The sequence below is a fragment of the Phasianus colchicus genome, chromosome 1, assembly GCF_987193195.1.
Source record: "Phasianus colchicus chromosome 1, bPhaCol1.hap1.1, whole genome shotgun sequence".
In the NCBI taxonomy this organism is placed as follows: Eukaryota; Metazoa; Chordata; class Aves; order Galliformes; family Phasianidae; genus Phasianus; species Phasianus colchicus.
In genome coordinates this window covers 77,440,358-77,459,161 of record NC_143436.1, presented here as the reverse complement: position 1 = coordinate 77,459,161, position 18,804 = coordinate 77,440,358, and the positions used below count along the sequence as shown (strand labels likewise).

General features: G+C 41.5%; 1 protein-coding gene and 1 long non-coding RNA gene across 4 annotated transcripts in view; one reads left to right on the top strand and one right to left on the bottom strand.

The window, feature by feature from the left end:
- LOC149919753 (protein mono-ADP-ribosyltransferase PARP11-like) overlaps positions 1–1,980 on the bottom strand; it is a 60,205-nt gene extending 58,225 nt beyond the window's left edge. The window contains exon 1 of the mRNA XM_090148215.1: positions 1,903–1,980. The gene's annotated coding sequence lies outside the window, so the exon portion shown is untranslated. The remainder of the gene's footprint in view (positions 1–1,902) is intronic.
- Positions 1,981–2,113: 133 nt separating this feature from the next.
- LOC116231802 (uncharacterized) overlaps positions 2,114–18,804 on the top strand; it is a 32,785-nt gene continuing 16,094 nt past the window's right edge. For 2 of the 3 annotated variants that reach the window (XR_016470114.1, XR_016470109.1), the window contains exons 1-4: positions 2,114–3,949; positions 8,379–8,461; positions 10,950–11,058; positions 11,422–11,474. This is a non-coding gene — a long non-coding RNA (uncharacterized LOC116231802). Of the gene's footprint in view, positions 3,950–5,042; positions 5,489–8,378; positions 8,462–10,949; positions 11,059–11,421; positions 11,475–18,804 lie in introns of those variants that run through there. The other variant, XR_016470115.1, reaches the window with a different exon arrangement.

Here is an 18,804-nt window from a genome sequence, read left to right as displayed (position 1 = left end):
CTAGTTTTGGCACTACAGGCTAGGGTGATATGCTTCCTTAACTTGTGAGGTCTCACAGAGTGTGTGCAGTTGCCTGAGCCTTCCTAAGGAAAAGCACAGGAGCAAGTTTTTTTCATCCAGTGATCTTGCAAAAGTATTAGCAAGCAAAAATTTTCACAGTTTTGGTTTAGTCATCAGATCAAGTAATTTCACATTTGTGGATTGTTATCTGTCTGTGAAGATAATGATAGCTGAAAATTGTATAACATGGACAAGATGTTTTTTAAAATGTCATCCCTTGAGAAACAAGCTATGAATATGTCCTCCATTCAGATTTCTTGATTAGCCACTGAACAAATTCAGGCTTGAATGATTCTTCATTAATGGCAATGGTAAAAATCCCATTGATGTGGGAGATTGTTCCAAAGGAATTTTTGATGACCTTTGGAGGTCTCTTCAACCTAAATTATTCTATGATTCTGTGATACGGCAGAGTGCAGGCTGACATTGGAATAAGGCTGTATCTGAATTAGATAATAGTTGTTGTTACAGATATCCAGATATATTTATATAATAATACATAACTTATATAATCACAAGCTCTGGAAATTGGGTGAAGATTCATTAGAAGTTCAGTTAGTGTCACTAAATGGGTATGAGACAAAAACTAAAATTAGAGTACAAACCTTAATATAATCAGCTCAGCTTCTTCTATATTCTACGGAGAACCTCCTCCTCTCTTCACATTCAGTACATCTATTTTCAGCGTTTGGCAATTTACAGGTTCTATTGTCCCATTAATGTAGTATCTTGTGTTTTTCCACTAAGTGTAGAAGTTTTCTGCAAGTCTAGCTAAGACTAAATGCTAATATCTCAGACAACTGAAGTTATAAATCATGAATCCTGGTTTGGAATGTTACTTACATTACAGTATTCAGTTATTTTGTTAACATTCAGTATTTTATCACTGAAGAAATTCTGGCAAGTAAAAGCTCTTGTCTGATTGTGGGAATCAAATGTTGTTTCTGCATTAGAATTGGATAATATTTTTTTATTTCATGAACTCCGTTGTCATAGTTCTTTTTGGGAATCTTTTTACTTAACTTGGGGAAGATCTCTGATAGTTTACATCGCTTATCCTCTAGACAAACCTTCCCAGGAATGCACGCTCTGTATATAGGTGTATATATGTATATTTTGTCACACACATTGCAATAAGATCCTGCAGGAGATCAAACCAGAGAACAAGGCATGGCATGCCCGAGGAAGCGCCTGAAGAGACATCTGAAGGCCTGGCATCATCGCCCCCCCGCCCCCCCCCCCCCCCCCCCCCCCCGGTGCTCTTTGTTTAACGAAGACTTCGGAGACAATCACCATATGAATAGGAACAGACATCTTGGAGACAACAGGACTAACACCAGATAACAAACAAACAATTCATTAATAAATATAAAACCTCCTGATAAGATTGTGAATCTGGAGTACCCAGCCAGTGGGGAAACAGGGGAGAGGGGGGAGGCAAAGGGGAGAAGACAGGGTATAAAGACGGTCATCTTGTGTCCATAGGCGCGCTCCTGCTTGCGGGACGCCCGCCATTGCAATCGCGAATAAAATCTGCTTTATCAGAGATACCGTCCTGACAAAAATTATTTGGATGTTTCCAACAATTTGGGGGCTCGTCCGGGATTATTATCGCCTCTTTGGAGGTCTTCCTACTGCCCTGGACAGGATAGGTGCACCCCGCTGATTTCAGCGGTCCTGTCTGGGTAGTGAGGTGACTCCTTGGGATGGCCGATAAGAAACCGAGACTGTTACATAAAGGACGGGCTCTGTGAAAGCCACGGGGCAGGTGGGCACGGGTATTGACCCCTGGAGAGCCGGTAACTTCGTGCACGGACCAAGGTAAGGGAGTTTGATTCTTACCTTGGGGGTCGGTGGAGACTCGAGTGAGTGTGTGTGACTGAGACGCACTTTTAGTGCGAAGCGAGTGCTGAGTCCCGATTTGCGGTTCTGTTGTCCCGCGAGGGGCACGGCCAGAGACGGACGAAGCGGCTGTGTTGGTAAAAGGAAGAGTTTCGGGAGAGAGCTGTTGGTGTGCGGTACCCTGGACACTTGACGAAATGCCAGCAGTACACCCCTATTAATCCGAGAATCGGAGCGAGGTGCTCCGGAGGGATTGGCCCTAAATCCGAGAATCGGAGTGTGGTAACCTGTGGGCTGGGTAGTTCACAGTAGCATTCCGGAGGGATGGGGAATAGGAGCTCCCAAGGACAGGGGAAAAAGGTTTCCAAAGTCGTGCCTAAAGATAGCCCCTTGGGAAAAATGTTTCAGAATTGGAAAAATGATCCCAAGACCAGGTGCAAGGATAAGAAAAAAAATGCTTAAATATTGTATACAAACATGGCCTAGAGAGCCAATACAGGGAAAATCAATATTCTGGCCAGAATATGGATCTGACGAAGATTTGGTGTGTCAGATTCTGAATTCATATGTAAAGAATAAAACCCCCTTTTCAAAGGAGGAATCAGACTACGCTGCTTGTTGGATTCAAGAAGCCAGTCTGTTACTAGTAAGGAAAGGTCCGGACCAGGGGGGGAGGAACTAGAAAAGAGAACTAATCAATGGGATCCTTTAAAGAATCTACCTCCCCCATATAACCCCAATGTAGCACCAGGGGCAATAGTTGTAGGCTCAGAAGGAGAAAATGGGGAAGCAAATGGGGTTACTCTACAGGAAGGAAGGCATGCTGGGCTCAGGAAAGAATTAGAACAATGTAAAAGAGATACTGAAAATTTCCCCTTCCCTAAAACTAACCATACTAATGCTCTCATGTATCCTTTACGGGAGGTTCCACTGGGACAAGGGGAAATAGGCTATGTAAATCCCCCACTCACTAGCGGAGAAGTAAGGAATTTTAAGAAGGAAAAGAAATTCTTAACTGAGGATCCTATAGGAGTAGCAGAGCAATTAGATCAATTTCTGGAGCCAAATTTCTACTCATGGATGGAAATGATGTCTATTATTGGGTATGTTGTTTACTGGAGAGGAAAGAGGTATGATTAGGTGGGCAGCTATGCAAGTGTGGAAAATGAATACAGAGGGCAGGTTGGGCCCTGGAAGGAGGCAGAGAGAGGAAGGATCCTGAGGATAAATTGTACTGATTATTGTCATTGTCTTTGTGATTGTTAAATGTTTATGTTGTGAAAGTGTTGTGTTGTGCTGTGCTATGCTGTGCTGTGCTATGCTGTGCTATGCTATGCTATGTCATGTACGAGGCTGTTGTGGCACAAAGGGTGTCTAAAGTGATACCGGGAAGACCCCCTGGGTTGTATTTTTGCTCACTGGAGAAACACTGCTGGTGAGCCAGGGGGAATATTGAATAAGAAATCAGGAACATAAATGGAGTAATGGGACCAATTTTATAATTGAGTGCCCTAATCACAAGACCAAGTGCTGGGTGTTTGTGGAAGTTGAAGAACTGTATTGTTTGATTTGTGGATTTGGAAGGCAGTGGGAGAAACTGTCTTGATGATATATGGAAGTGCAATTGTTAATGGTGCAATTGGTAATGGTATATGGATATGCAATTGGTAATGGTATATGGATGTGCAATTGGTAATGGTATGGATGTGCAATTGGTAATGGTATATGGAAATGTAATTGAGGGTGTACAAATAGTGGAATTGTGGAAAAGCAAGCAAACAAACAAACAAACAAAAACAACGGCAAAAAGGTTAAGGAAAAACAGTGAGTTTGAGACATTAGAGTTTGGGTCGTTGAGAACACATCCCCCGCACTACTCCCCCCCACCGCGGCTTGTAAGAACACCTCGGAGTGAGAGAGAGAGCTGGGGGCCGGAGCCTCCCGCTGTAACTGCAGGGTGTGTGACTTGTGAATGGGAATGGGACGGGACATTGAAAGTGAGAATAGCCGTCATCTGCAGAGATCTCGGGAAACCCGACATCCCAGTGTAAGCACTGTAAGCCTGGGGAGGGGAGGGGGTGAAACAGAAATTACTAACATTATATTTCAGTAATGATGAAAGTATGAAAAGTGGAAAGGGTTTGGAAAACACAGGCTGAGGAAGGCAAAGTTGAGCAAGGTGTAACAGGGATGTCCTTACCTAGAAGAAGAGGTAAGGGGGAGCCTGGAAGGGCTCGGGGAGAGTTCCACCCCCGCTGGACGGAAAGCAGCTGGGGAAGCAGGGTAAAGGGTTTATTTTCTGATATGGGTGCCTCTTACTCTGTGCTACATCAAGAATTATTACCCGTAGATGATTTTTGTAATAGTTGTAGGAGCTCTGGCAAGAGAAGTTTACTTTTTGGGGACCAATTAAATACAAGTTAGGAGAACAAGTAGGAATATATAAACTCTTGTACATGCCAGGTTCTCCAAAACCGTTACTCGGGCATGATGTATTAGAACAGTTGAATGTAGAGATTAAATTCAGTAGAGAAAATTTTAAGTCTGGCTTTAACACAAACTGGGAAAAGCAGTGTTGTACCCCCAGAAGTTAGATATATCCTAAATCAGGTATACACAGGATTGCAGGCATCGGGAATGCCTGGCAGAGCCAAAAATTCAGCCCAATAAAAGTTAAGTTAAAGACGGGAGCCAGCCCAACAAGGGTAAAGCAGTGCCCTTTAAGGATACAAGACTGTAGGAGAATAAAAGAAACAATAAATAACTTTTCAAATTTTGGATTATTAATTGGATAGAAACCTAAATAGAACACCCTGATCTTGCAAATGAAAAATTGGATGGCAAGAACTATAGTTTGGTACAAGATTTGAGGGCAATTGTTAGAAATGTTGAATATATACAGCCCATGGTGTATATCTTTATTAACCAAGTTAAGGAATAAGTAGGTGGGGTTTACCGTTCTGGATTTGAAGTACACCTCTTTTTTTTTTTTTTTTTTTTTTCTGCCTGGTTTTGCCAAAGAAAGTCTAAAATTATTTGCCTTTGAATAGGAAAACTCCAATAAGGGAAGAAGGAAAAAAAAAAAAAATAATTAAAACAAAATAATAGTAAATAAATAAGAAAAAAAAAAAAAACAAACTCAGCTAACCCGGACAGTGTTACGCAGGGTTGTGAGAACAGCCCAGTGATTTTTGAGAACTGGTCAACTTGTGAGCCTGAGATTTGGGTTCCTCCATCTCACAGTGGAACTCTACTGCAGTATATGGATACTACAGTAACAAAGGAGGACTGTGTACAGTGGACTGTGAGTTTGCTGAATTTCTTGATTTAAACGGCTATCAAGTTTCTCAACAGAAAGCACAACTGATCAAAGAGAAGGAAGCAGTTTGCTGAACACCCAGAACACCAACGCAGAGCTACCTCCAAGCCAGCAGTGTGCACTGCATGGAGACTGTTTATGCCAGTTGGTCAGACCTACAGGAGGAACCGTTGGACAACGCTGAGGATTCCTGGATTCACTGACAGAAGCAGCTTTGTGAGACAAGGAAACTGTAAGGCAGGACGTGCAGTAACTGCTACTGACAAGGTAAATGAAGCTAAACCATTACCTGTGGGGACTTCTGCTCAGAAGGCTGAAATAACTGCCTTGACAAGAACCTTAAATATATGGACAGATGCTAAATATGCTTTTGGGGTGGTACCCACTCATGGTACCATCTAGAAAGAGCGAGGTTTTCTTACACACATGGAAAACAAATTCACATGATGTAAATCTACCAAAGAGCAGCATGGCTGTTATACATTGTAAAGGACATCAGAAGAGTGACACTGTACAGGAAACTGGGAATATGATGGTGGATCAGGTGGCAAAACAGGCAGCTGAAGGAAAAGAAATTGGTGAACTGGCTTTAATTCCAGACGGTAAACTTAAAATATCTGAACCTTAATCAGAACCTATAAGATATTGTAGGGAGGATAGGAATTTGGTGATTTAAAAGGGAAGAGAGCAAGCTGACAGGTGAGTACATACCCAGATGGACACATTGTTGTGCCCTTTATTACTTTACAGAAATTGGTTCTAAGAGAACATAATAAAACATATGGGGGTACAGACATCAGAAAGTAACTGTACAGTCCTAGTACCAGGAACAGGGTACAAGTGGGGCTTGTTGGGGAAAGGGAATCTTTTAGGACAACAATTGCAAATTGATTTTTTTCAGAACTGCCAGGAAAAAGGAGGGTTTTTGTATATGCTAGTTCTAACAAATACCCTTTTCAGGGTGGCCAGAAGCATTCCCTTGCAGGACCAATCAAGCCAAAGAAATAACCACGGTATTGCTGCAGGAGATTATACCAAGGTTTGGGGGTCCTGCAGCAATACCCTTCAACAAGGGAACTCACTTTATTGCAGAGATTGTCCAACAGATCAGTAAGCATTGGGAATAAATTGGCAATTGCACATATCACACAGACCACAGGCGAGTGGTCAAGTGAAAAAGATGAACTATCTAATTAAATCACAGGTTGTAAAACTGGGCCAGGAAGCTGGACTATCCTAGCCAAAGTTGTTGCCTTTGGCTCTCCTTAGGAGCAGAATGAAACCTAGAGCCAAAGTGGGGTTAAGTCTTTCAAAATATTGTACAAAAGGCCTTATGTTGTAGAAACAGGACCTCTACCCAGGTAGGGATGAAATACTGAGCATGTGATAAGTTTACAAGAACAGCTTCAGGAAATAGAGAAACTGGTTCTAGGAACTAGAGCCCAAGACCTTGACGGCTTGATACATAATATTTTAACATGAGATTATATGTATATAGCAGATGTCTTTCACATTCACCCCTGGAATCAAGGTGGATAAGTCTGTTCCAGGTGCTGCTAACATCCCGCACAGCAGTAAAAATTAAAGAATAAGCATTGTGTATACATCATACTAGAGTTAAGAAGGTCCGTCAAATACAATGGGAACTGAAGTCAGCTGGACCCTTAAAATTGTGAATCCAAAGACAGTAATATGGGCTCTTATAATTGTTAGAAATGTTAATTTGATTAAGTGCAGCATTTGATATAAATGCTTTTATATCTCTTGTGAAAAACATCATTGCAAAGTATACTTATATCAGTAATTGTTTGGTATGTGGGCAAGCTAAGGATTAAACTTTTCACTTTTTGTTGTCCCTGATGATTTTAAGGCGAGAAATCAAATTGTTGCAGGGTTTGAGTCACTGTCCTGATGGGTGATGATCAACAAGAATGTAGATTGGATTAACTACATTTGTTATAACCAGTGGAGATTTACAAATTATACAAAAGAGTGCAATAAAGGGAATTGCAGAACAGTTAAATGCCATAAGTAGGATGGCCTGGGAAAATAAGATCTCCTAAGATATGATACAAGCTGGAAAAAAAAAGGGGGGGGGGGTGTATGTGTAATGCTGGGTACCTGTTGTTGCACCTTCAACCCAATAACACAGCTCCAGGTGACACAATAACTAAGGCATTGCAAGGGCTTACCACCCTTACCAATGAACTGGCAGAAAAATCAGGAATAGATACTTCTATCACTGGATGGTTGGAGTCCCGGTTTGGTGAATGGAAAGGGGTGATTGTACCCACGTTTACTTCCTTCATAGTAGTAGCAGGAGGCCTGATAGCCATTGGTTGCTGGGTTATTCCGTGTGTGAGGGGACTGGTACAGTGATTGATCAAGACAGCACTACTGAAGCAAACACCAATGGAGTCACAACATTTGGATAAAATGATGGTATTAGAGGAGATGGGAGATAAAGAAAGTGGAGAAGAGGGAGATGTCTATAAAAGGGAAACTTAAAAAAAAAATTGCAGAAATCAACAGTGTATAAAAAAAGAAAAGGGGGGGAATTGTGGGAATCAAATGTTGTTTCTGCATTAGAATTGGATAATATTTTTTTATTTCATGAACTCCGTTGTCATAGTTCTCTAGAACTATGTCCTCTAGACAAACCTTCCCAGGAATGCACGCTCTGTATATAGGTGTATATATGTATATTTTGTCACACACATTGCAAGAAGATCCTGCAGGAGATCAAACCAGAGAACAAGTCATGGTATGCCAAGGAAGCGCCAGATAACAAACAAACAATTCATTAATAAATGTAAAACCTCCTGATAAGATTGTGAATCTGGAGTACCCAGCCAGTGGGGAAACAGGGGAGAGGGGGGAGGCAAAGGGGAGAAGACAGGGTATAAAGATGGTCATCTTGTGTCCATAGGTGCGCTCCTGCTTGCGGGACACCCGCCATTGCAATCGCGAATAAAATCTGCTTTATCAGAGATACCGTCCTGACAAAAATTATTTGGATGTTTCCAACATGATAGAGATAGCAAACATAATTTTTAATGTGTTATCTATCTGATAGCCTTTCTAGAATTGTTGCTGTTTGCTGGATCAAGTTCTCAAAGCATATGAAGAGACAAACTACTGTGTATTTCTGTCACAGGTGTAGATTAAAATGTGAAAGCCATCACAGGAAGATAATACCTAGGTAGCTCTACAACTCTGGGACATTGTTGGCGAGGAATGGTGAGACACAATCTAAAGTTTTATTTCCTTGAATTATCTGTTTAAAGATCAGTATGCATGTACCTAATACTGCTTTTGATGAGAGGATCAAATATAGGAATATTCCTAAGAAAGCCAGTGAATTAACCATTTAGATTCTGGCATCAGTGATGTGCTGATTTGGTGCTGAGTGATAACTCAGCTGAAAACTGAAATATTGCCAAGAGATTCATAGCAGAACTCTTAGAAATTTAGTATCATACAACCATTATATGGTTTTCTTATACTGAAAGCAAGGGTTACTGTGATGAGTTTTCTACAGGAAACTTGGAAGCAGAAATCTAGCTAACTTTAGGCAGAGCACTCGGTGAGGTGGAAATTGTTATTCCATTCTTAAAGTGAAAGTGAATAAGAAAAAGTTAGATGTGCAGCTGATTATTCAGATGACTACAGAATGAAGTAGAAAGTACTTTTCCAAACACTTCTTCTCCAAAGTATTTTTTGCAAATAACTGCCTTACTTACTGTTGCAGTCATTTGTAGTAGTCTCCATGAATCTTCTGAATATGAAAAGGAGGCTGATTATTCAGAAAGAATGCTAACTACAATTCATGAAATACATCAATTTTCAAGCAGGATCTGCAGTGAAGAACAGTATCACACTTTTCCAGTTTACGGAATTTTGTAATTAATATGTAAACAAAATTGATGGGGTTTAACCTTTATTAAGAGCAGATGATTAGAAGAAACTGTATGCCAGCATCCTTTTGGTGTAGCTGGGAGTGGATTACTACAAAAGTTTTTGTCACATTGCTATTACTTCTGAAAAGATCTATAAACAAATTCATACTTGTGGGTACTGAAGTATTACTAAGCAGTTTTTCAGAGAAGCTGATGGTGTCATTGTGATCTATGATACAATAGCAGAAGACACATTCACTTCTGTCAAGCAGTATCTGATAAGCATTGAGGTAACGTGACATAACTTTAAGACTAAACTGTATTGTACTATTTTCTGACTTCCTTGAGATAGGAAAGGTTAGTAGGACATAACATAGAAAACAGCCTGTTTCTTGTGCTGTAACAATTACATTTTTGTTAGCAATTTTTTATCAATAAGTTATCAGAAAAGCTGTTTTCAGAAACCGTATGTGAAAATAATTACAGTTTTTAAGGTTTTAAAATGAGGTTGGGGGAACTCGACTCCTTCGCTTTCTTACAAAGCTGACTACTCCCACTGGATCACCACTAACACTGGGAGGTTCTTTGGCTCAGTGAAGACAGTCGTGAATAGTTTGATGGAAAAAAGACTATAAACTTATATACATTCAGTTCTATAAAAGCTGTTCATGGTAGTTTTTTTTCCTGGGGATCATTCTTTGACCGAAATGAATAAATGTCATATTCCATACAACAGAGTGCCTTCTGTTAGTTCTCTTTCTTTTTGATCAGTGTATGTTTGTGTCTCATGGACAACATAATGAGAGTGTGAGAGGCTGAATTTGCTTGTGGCCACTGGAGAAAGTAAAAATAAAGCTGGGGCTGCTGCTATTAAGGACTGAGTCACTAGAGAGAATAAAATGTGGCTATTTGTTCACTATTTCAGGGTATTGCTACTGAAAAAATAGGGAACAAATTGGTTTGCCAAGATCATTTAGACCTATTTTATTGTGTGTTCTAGCATAATAAACTGTTTTCTGTAATGGCCAGTGGGTGTTTTTACAAGCTGAAATTAAGCAATTGCTTAAGCAGTTGTATTTGACTAGCTATACTGAAGAAAGAGTAATAAAATGCATTTTGTAAGAAAGAGGCATAATTCTGTAGATGATCTTAACAAATCAATGGTTATTGTAATTCAGTATGATAAAAGCTAGAGAAGAATTCCGTTTTTGATTTTTTTAAAAAATCAAATTTTGCAGCCAAAAACTTAGTGTTTTTCAAAACTTACTATAAAACTGACCAATTTTGTTTAGCACAAGCTAGAGCAAAGTTGAAGACATTAGCTAATTCCACTTTCTGCTGTAGTATTCGGACCACTTTATGAATATATTCATTACAATTATTCTAACTATTTTCAGGAGTTTTGATTTGTGCCTATTCCACATATTTTTGTGCCTCTTCTGTATATCTCTCCACTACGTTATGTAATTTATTTTTGGACAGTAGTGCCCAGATTTTGTCATTAGCTTCCTTTTTGTGTAATTAGAAAAGCAGTGGCTATTAAGAAACGATGTCAAAACCTGTATAGCATGGTAGTTTTCTCTGTATCATTGATAGAGTCTAATAGGATTCTGTCATGGGCTATTATTAAGAAATACAAAATTGCAGTCTGTCTAGTTAATGACTTTTATCCAACTTTAATTCTTTATGTACTTGTTAAGTACAGCAGCACATACTTCGTTGATGTATGATGTCTTGAATTTCTTACTGTATTGTGACATATGTCTGTTCTTATCTTCTTGATCTGCATTTTTTTAAAGAAAACACTTCATTTGGTATTTATTCTTCAGTCTACAGGAGACAACTGGTGAGATTATACCTGTGCTTTTGTTGGGTAATAAAATTGATAGTGAAAAGGAACTTGAGGTCCCTAATGGAATGGGAGAGCATCTTACAAAGGTAAGTGTACTAAGTGGAATGCCTTTACAAAATCTGAAGATTAAGGCTTTTAAATGGAGTCTGAATGTACCTAAATTCACAGAAACACAGGTTGCTTTCAACCAGAAAACTGTTTTTAAGGATGAGGAACTCCATTATACTTATCAATTGAGCTCTCAGTAATGTAACAGTGTAACAGCTGATAATTATCTTAGTTGTAAATTCAGCAAGATGAAAAAACAAAAGATGAGAGGTGCTGAAGATATTTAAGAATTCATTCTCTCTTCTCCCCTTCTCCTTTGTACTCTCTCTTCTCTATTTCTCCCCTTTTTTCTCTCTTTTTCTTTTTTTTTTCTTTTTTTTTTTTTTTCTCTTTACTTCTAGATGGATTCCCAACAGAAAGATAATCTGGGGATCTTTTCTCCCTCCTACCTCCTGTAAGTATAGTAGACCATCTGTTACTCCTGTGTATAGTATGAGTAGAAGATATGTTTAATTTTAGTTTCTTTCCATCAAGTAGAGCAAAAAAATGAATAGAGTTAACAGTTTGCATCTAGTAGAGCACTAGTTATCCATGGGCTATATTTTAAGCATTATGGGAATGTGAATTGAAAAATGTCTGTTTATATTCCTGTATACCATGTCCATCAGTTTTTCTTTGGAATAACTCTATACAATGCATGTAATTTGAATATCAATACCTCCAGAATAGTCATTTTAGAAATTAGTCTGCCCAATATTTGTAAGAAAATTGAGATGGTAGGGATATATTAATCTACTGGATTTCTTGTATGTACTTGTTTCTTCTTTGAAAATAGATTTACAATTCTGCTTGTTGACAGTCAGAAAGGTTACTTAAAATGTAGTTGAACTGTTCTTGTTCTATACAAAGAATTGCTGCTAGCCATTTATGTATAACTGACAGATTTAGGGTCAGATCCTTTTTTAATCCATTTTGATTGTTCATGCAGCCTCTTTAGTTTGTGTGCATTATTTTAATTTTAGAGGGAACTAAAATCTTCCTTGAACTTAATTCCTGAAAGATTCTTCCTCTGGGAGATGTTTTATTTTCTTATCAACATAGAAATGCTAATACTTTTGGGACCTTAGAAGCTGGGAGGGACATCAGAGTGTAACACTGAATCTTTCTGTGGAAAAAAAACCAAACAAGTAGCATGTAAGTGCTAAATGGACAGAATAGGTATCTCATACACAATTTACGTCTCTTAAAATACTGCACTAATGAAAGAAAGATGAATCATTTTACAGAACTTACAGCACACCAGGCCATTAATTGTAACATGTTATGCAAGAAAATGTTTCATAAAATATTTGTCAAATGAAAGATGGTTATAATCAAATGACTAGATCTGAATGACTCATTTATGTTTGAAGGTGCTGCTTAAAGGAGCTAAGGCAAGCATGTGCAATCTGTGGGCTGCATGACGCCCAGCATGGCAGGCAATGTGGCCCATCCTATGCGGCTCCCAGGACTATAAAGGCGGTGGCTCTTCCTGCAGAGCAGCCCTGGCCACCTGTCCATTGCTCAGCAACAGCCAAGCAGTCAGTGCACTATTAATGCTGTGTTGACTGAAAGCAGAGCGTGGGGGGCAGTGCTGTGCAGTGCTGACTGGTGTGATGGCAATGATACATTTTGATACACAGGCTGAACATGGGGCTCTGAAAAAGAAAGAATACACAGCTGTGCTTTTTGTTTTGATAAAGAAATTTGAAAATAGAATCATGGAATTGTTTGAGTTGGAAGGAACCTTTGAAGGTCATCTAGTCCAACTCCCTTGCAATGAACAGAGACATGCACAGCTAGAACAGGTTGCCTGGAGCCTGATCCAGCCTTTCCTTGAAAGTCTCCAAGGACAGGGCATCACACCATGTCAACGGTTTACGGACAGCTTCAGCCCAGTTCTGTGGCTAGCGGGCGGAGGGATTTTGCAAAATCCATGCCTCTGGAAAAGGGAACAGGGGACGCCAAAATAATTAAAAACAGCAGCAATGATCTGAGGAGAAACAAACTAATTTACTAAATACATTATCGGAATGCAAGATAACACACTATAATACAATATAATTAGAATTGAAGCTAATAAATCAAATATAATGAGAGAGAAAATGTCCGAAAGGTGGATAGGCCTCACCACAACTCTGAGGTGAGATGCGCAGTCCAGTTGAGCAGCAGGGAGACAGAGGGAGAGCCAACGAAAAAGAGCGGATGAAGAGCGCATCAGGTGACCTTGCCAGGAGTTATATTTCCTCTCTGTGACCACAGAGTCCCCTGGGGAACACAGTTCTTCTTCTTTTCCGGGCAGGTACCCAGAACTTGAGCATTAACAGTTAAACTCCCAGTGCCCCACATGATGTTATGATGTGGAATACCGAAAACCAAAAATCACAAAACCATGGCATTCCACCCCTTATTCTACATCACTGGATCATGCTTAATATATACAAACAAAATATAATTACCAAACATTAAACACTTACACACACAACCCTATATATACACATGGAATTACTGACTGCACTCCCCCAGCAACAAATTCCCTTGTGGTATACATTGAACATCCCCATTTTTCTGAATCACCCACCAAGTGGACCCAGTTCCCTGGGCAAAAACAGTTCCATGAAGAGGATTGCCCTTCCCAGAAGCTGGAAAGACCCAAACCGCTTTTCCAAACACGTTCTTTACATGTACTACAGGGACCTTATCTCCCTTGACAGTATGTAGGGAGCTAGCAGGGCCATCATGATTGATAGATCCTCTAGTATTGACCAGCCAGGTGGCTTCTGCCCAATGCTTCTCCCAGTGCTTAAATGTTCTGCCACTTATTGCTTTTAACATAGTTTTTAACAACCCATTGTAGCATTCAATTTTACCAGAAGCTGGTGCATGATAGGGGATATGATAAATCCGCTCAATGCCATGATCTTTGGCCCAAGTATTTACAAGAGAATTGTTGAAATGAGTCCCATTATCTGATTCAATTCTTTCTGGGGTGCCATGTCGCCACAGGACTTGTTTCTCGAGACCCAATATGGTGTTTCGGGTGGTAGCATGGGGTACTGCATATGTTTCAAGCCACCCAGTGGTTTCCTCTACCATAGTAAGCACGTAATGCTTACCACTGCAAGATCGTGGCAAGGTGATATAATCTACCTGCCATGCTTCCCCATATTTATACTTTTGCCATCGCCCTTCCCCCAAAACAGGTTTCATCCTCCTGGCTTGTTTGTGGCGCATGTGTCATAGTCATGAATAACCTGTGCAATAGCATCCGCAGTTAAGTCCACCCCTCGGTCTCTAGCCCATTTGTATGTTGCATCTCTTCCTTGGTGACCGGAGGTCTCATGGGCCCACTGACCTAGAAATAATTCACCCTTGTTCTGCCAGTCCAGGTCTACTTGAGCCACCTCAATTTTGGCAGCTCGATCTACCTGATGGTTATTTTGCTGTTCTTCAGTAACCAGACTCTTGGGCACATGAGCATCTACATGGCGCACCTTTACAACCATATTCTTTATTCAGGCAGCAATATCTTTCCACAGTTTAGCAGCCCAAATAGGTTTACCCCTTCTTTGCCAGTTATTTTGCTCCCACTGCTGTAACCACCCCCATAGAGCATTTGCTACCATCCATGAGTCAGTGTAAAGATAAAGCATTGGCCACCTCTCCCGTTCAGCAACATCTAAGGCCAGTTGGACAGCCTTTACCTCTGCAAACTGGCTTGATTCCCCTTTCCCTTCAGTGGCCACTGCAACTTGTCGTGTGGGGTTCCACACAGCAGCTTTCCATCTGCCATGGTTCCCCACAATACGACACAATCCATCAGTGAACAGGGCATACGTCTTTTCATTTTCTGGTAGTTCATTGTATGGTGGGGCCTCTTTAGCACGTGACACCTCTTCTGCTGTCAATATTCCAAACTTTTGCCTTCAGGCCAGTCCATGATCACTTCTAGGAACCCAGGATGGCTGAGGTTCCCCATCCGTGCACACTGCGTAATCAACGCCATCCACTTACTCTAAGTGGCATCAGTAGCATGATGGGTGGAGGGAACCTTTCCCTTGAACATCCAGTTCAGCACTGGCAGTCGAGGTGCCAAAAGGAGCTGTGTTTCAGTACCGACTACTTCGGAAGCAGCCTGAACCCCCTCATACGCAGCTAAGATCTCCTTTTCAGTTGGAATGTAGCACTCTTCCGACCCCCTGTATGCTTGACTACAGAATCCCATGGGTCAGCCTTGGGTCTCTCCTGAGGCTCTTTGCCACAAACTTCAAGTGGAACCTTTCTCTCCAGCAGCAGTGTAGAGGATGTTCTTTACATCCTGTCCCATCCATACTGGCCCCAGGGCCACAGCATGGGCTATCTCTTGCTTAATCTGCTCAAAAGCCTGCTGCTGCTCAGGACCCCATGCAAAATCATTCTTCTTCCATGTCACCTGATAAAGGAGGCTTACAATGAGGCTGTAGTTTGGAACAAGCATTCTCTAAAAACCCACTACGCTCCGAAATGATTGTGCCTCTTTCTTATTAGTGGGTGGAGACATGGCAGTGATTTTGTTGATCACATCTGTTGGACGTCCATCTTGCCATTTTATACCTAGGAACTGAATTTCCTGGGCAGGTTCTTTCACTTTGCTTCGCTTAATAGCAAAACCAGCACGCAGAAGGATCGGGATTATTTGTTCTCCTTTCTCAAAAACTTCCTTTGCTGTGTTGCCCCACACAGTGATGTCATCAATGTACTGTAAGTGCTCAGGAGCACTACCCTGTTCCAGTGCAGCTTGGATCAACCCATGGCAAATGGTTGGGCTATGTTTCCACTCCTGGGGCAAATGATTCCAGGTATACTGAGTGCCCCTCCAGGTGAAAGCAAACTGTGGCCTAGATTCTTTGGCCAAAGGAATGGAGAAAAAGGCATTAGCAATGTCAGTGGTGGCATACCATTTGGCTGCTTTTGACTCCAATTCATACTGGATGCTTTTGACTCCAATTCACACTCAATGGAGGTGTGACTTCATCCAGGCCATGGTAGTCCACCATCAGCCTCCATTCTCCACTGGCTTTACGCACTGGGGCTGTTAAAAGGTGAGTGAGTTTTACTGATCACTCCCTGACTCTCTAGTTGACAAATCAACTTATGAATGGGGAGCAAGGAATCCCTGTTGGTGCAGTACTGCAGTCTGTGCACCGTTTTTGTAGCAATCGGTACCTGTTGCTCTTTTACTCATAGCAACCCCACAACAGGTGGATCTTCTGATAGGCCAGGCAAAACAGACAACTGCTTAACAACTTCTGTATCTACAGCAGCTATTCCAAAGACCCATCGATACCCTCTGGGATCCTTAAAGTATCCCCTTCTGAGGTAATCAATACCAAGTATACATGGAGCCCCTGGGCCAGTCACAATAGGATGCTTTTGCCAGTCTTTACCAGTGAGGCTGATTTCGGCCTCCAGCATAGTCAGCCCCGTCACCCCATGAATATAAATCAATTTTGTCCCTTGGTGACTCGAGGGCATTAGAGTGCACTGAGCACCAGTGTCCACCAGGGCCTTATATTTCTGTGGTTCTGATGTGCCAGGCCATCTAATCCACACAATCCAATATACTCTACTATCCCTTTCCCCCTCTGGCTGGGGGCAGGGCCCCTCTATTTGTTACCTCCATTGTCTGCAGCAACTGGAGCAATTATCTTTTTGGAGAAGTTCACCTTGGTAGTTGATCTGTCTTGTAATTCTTTTACCCATGCTTGAAGTGCAGGAGTAGGTTGTTTATGCCACTTCTTCATATCTTCTCCATGGTCACATAGGTAATGCCACAAGGCAAAACGCAACGTAGTCTTACTGTTGTCACTTGCTTGAGCAGGAGGACATCTTCTTTTGATAGCTGAGACGTTGGATGACACCGGCTGGGAGGAAAGCAAGTTGATCAGCCCCTCCAGAAGGCTGTTCTGGGAATTCTAATCCCCATTGGATGTATCTGTTACCACCATGAATCCATCAGCATTAGGCATGGTTGACAGTTTGTCTATTATATCTTCTTGTTTGCTTTCCATTCTGTTTAGCTTTTCAGCTATTTTTGCAATGGCTGAAACACAAGCTCGTAGAGGGCTTAAATGTAACTCAAAGTCTTGAAGTTTGTTAATCAGTTCACTTATAAGGGGTCTTCTTTCCCCTCTGCCATAATTTGTTGCAAATGTACTAACGTACCTTTCTGGTGCAGTCTTTGAATATATGCCACATGTTTGGTTTACACCTGACTCTCTCAGGATCATGCTCTTGGTCTGGCTCATCAGGAATGAAATCGGGGTTATGTAGCATTTCCACCACAGCATATTCTCTCAAGTAATGGATGCCTTTTTCTATGTCAGTCTGTTTCTTTTTTCAGGCATCAGATCATCTTTGAAGGAGTATCTTTCTTTTACAGCTAACAACATCCTCTTCCAGAGAGTGAAGGCCTGGTTCTGGCATGTACTAATGCCTCTGTCAATGGCTGAGTCCCTAGCAATGCCACCCAGTTGGCGAGCTTCTCTACTATCTAGCCACACACTGTTGGCCCCATTGTCCCAACTTTGAAATAACCAGGTGACAGTAGGCTCATTTGGGTGACATGAGAAGTCTTTTCTCAGACTTCGAATTTCATTCATTTTCAGAGATTGATCAACAATAGTAACAATATCTTGCTCACCTCTTACTCTTTCAGGACTTCTTGTTGCCCTCATAGGCACTGGTGACCGTGGTCTTACTGAGAGTCCCTCCCCTGGACTCAGGGGCGCTTCCCCTGGATCTCGGAGCCACTCCTCTGGACCTCTTTGCTCCTCTTTCTTCTCTTCTAACGGAGTTGAGATTCGTTTCATTTTCCGTCCTCTTACAGGAGCAACTGACATCAATTGTGGTGCCTCCTGTGGTTGATCAGGTTGGTCAGTTCCAATGCTTTCACCCTCTAGCTCAGCTTGGAGTCTGCCTTGTTCAATCATGAGAGTATTTAGTTCAGACTGGAGGGTGTCTCGCTCAGTTTGGAGGATATCATGTTCAGATTGGAGGGTGTCAAGTTTGGATTGCAGTGAGTCTCTCTTGATTCGGAGGGCATCTCATTGAGATTGGAGATTTCTTCTCTTAGATTTTCCCCTTCAGCTTGGAGACTTTCTTTCTCAGCTCGGAGACACTCTTGCCAGGTTTTGAGATTCTCTCTCCTGGCTAGGAGGCTCTCTTTCTCAACCTGGAGATTCTCTGTCTCGCCTTGGAGACTCTCTCTTTGGGATTGCAGGAAGTCTCTCTCGATTCAGAGGGCATCTCTCTCAGATTAGAGGTCTTTTCTCTCGACCAGGAGACTCTCTCGCTAAGCCTGGAGATTCTCCCTCTCTGCTTGGAGTCTCTCCTGGAAACTCTCCTTTTCAGCTTGGAGACTCTCTCGCTCAGTTTGTACTATCTCACTGAGACTCTCCCTTTCAGCTCTCAGACACTCTCTCTCAATTTCACAAACTCTCTCCCTCTCTGGGATACTACTGAATAAGACCCGATAAGCATTAGCCAGGTTCCAAATCATTTGTGCCTTCTCAGATCTGCCTGAGCTGCAACGTTCCTGTCTCAACTATGTGTTTAAGCTCTCAGGGTCTTTCAGGTGTTCAGGAGTGAACTTCCATGACACCGAAGATGTCCATCTCTCTAAAGTCTCTCCCAAGCCTCTCCATACTCCGTGCCACTCAGTATTCTCTGGTTTTGGGGAAGGTTTCCTCAAAATATGACAAATA